Source organism: Otolemur garnettii, unplaced genomic scaffold, assembly GCF_000181295.1.
Source record: "Otolemur garnettii isolate 467f Iridium unplaced genomic scaffold, OtoGar3 scaffold00232, whole genome shotgun sequence".
Taxonomy (NCBI): Eukaryota; Metazoa; Chordata; class Mammalia; order Primates; family Galagidae; genus Otolemur; species Otolemur garnettii.
In genome coordinates this window covers 328,677-330,426 of record NW_003852627.1, presented here as the reverse complement: position 1 = coordinate 330,426, position 1,750 = coordinate 328,677, and positions in this window count along the sequence as shown.

Sequence of the window (1,750 nt, the reverse complement as noted above, 5' to 3'; positions counted from 1 at the left end):
CAGGCACTCACCACAATGCCCAGATAATTTTTCTATTTTTAGTAGAGGAGGAGTCTCGCTCTTGCTCAGGCTGGTCTTGAACTTCTGAGCTCAAGTGATCCACTTGCCTCAGCCTCCTAGAGTGCTAGGATTACAGGCTTGAGTGGCTGCGCCCAATAAGAGCTCATGTGTTTCATGGACACATCAGTTTGAGAAGCTGTGTCACTATCTGTTGTTTTAACAAATCTTTTCTCTGTGACAGCTGAAGAACCAAGTCCCCTCTTTGGGCTATGTATTTCTCTGAAAATGTTAGAATGTGTCAGTAAAAAAATTGAGCCCAATGGCCTGGGTTAATTACCTAGCAGAACATCCTCATGGTTTGATGATTCTGAAATATTGCTGGCAAACAAGCACTTGCAGAGGCTCAAACAAGGCCATAAAACCTGGGAACGGGGCGCACTTGGACTCTGGGAAGTGAAAATCTGATGATACTTTGAATTATGGTGGATCAAGTTTAATTCTGGGCTCTCCTGAGATGAGCTCTCAGGCTGAGTGGTTTAGATATAAAAGCAGTTCCCCTTAATGTACCAGGTGAAAGCTGTGACGATTCTGTTGCTTGGTGCCAATTGTGTTTATGGGCTTGTCCCCTGGAGTGCTAGGAAAATGCCACCATCAGTGCTGATGTATCAGCAGTTGTGGGCTCTGTCTAGTGGGCTCCATTTTTTGTTTGTTTTTTGAGACAGAGTCTTACCGTTGCCCAGGCTAGAGTAAGGTGGCATCATACCTCATAGCAACCTCAAACTCTTGGGCTCAATTGATCCTCCTGCCTCAGCTTCCTGAGTAGGTGGGACTGCAGGTGCCCACTACCACACCTGGCTAGTTTTTTTATGTTTAATTAATTAATTAATTATTAGTTTTTGAGATAGTCTCACTGTGTCACCCTAGGTAGAATGCTATCCTGTCACAGCTCACAGCAACCTCAAACTCTTGGGTTTAAGTGATTCTCTTGCCTCAGACTCTCAAGTAGCTGGGACTACAGGTGCCCACCACAATGCCTGGCTATTTTTTTTGTTGCAGTTATTGTTATTTAGCTGACCTGGGCCAGGTTTGAACCTGCCAGACTTGGTGTATGTGGCTGGTGCTTTAATCACTCTGCACGGGCACCAAGCCCAGTATTTTTATTTTAAATAGAGATGAAGTCTCTATTAAAAAGGGAGACAAGGTCTCCCTCTTGTTCAGGCTGGTCTCAAACTCCTGATCTCAAGCAATCTGCTTACCTCAGCCTCCCAGAGTGCTGGGATTACAGGCGTGAGCCACTGTGCCCATCCAGTGGTTTTTTTTTGTTGTTGTCGTTGAGACAGAGTCCCACCCTATGCCTTGAGCAGAGTGTAATGGTATCATAGCTCACTGCAAAACTCGGTGGGTTCTGTTTTGTAGACTCATATTAATATATTCCACTGTGATCTGCAGCTCTGCTCCATTATGGCAAGTCTGCCAGGGACAGTTTTGGAGTAGGAAACTTAGAAAATAGGAATAGTCAAAGGCTGTGCTAAAGCCCCCAGAGCTTCTCACACATAAATCATGCAGGGTTGGTGGGCGCGGTGTCTCATGCCTGTAATCCCAGCACTCTGGGAGGCTAAAGTGGGTGGGTTGCCTGAGCTTAGGAGTTTGAGACCAGCCTGAGCAAGAGGGAGACCCTGTCTCTACTAAAAGTAGAAAAACCAGGCAGGAGTTGTGCTGAGTACTTGTAGTCTCAGCTACTCAGGAGGCT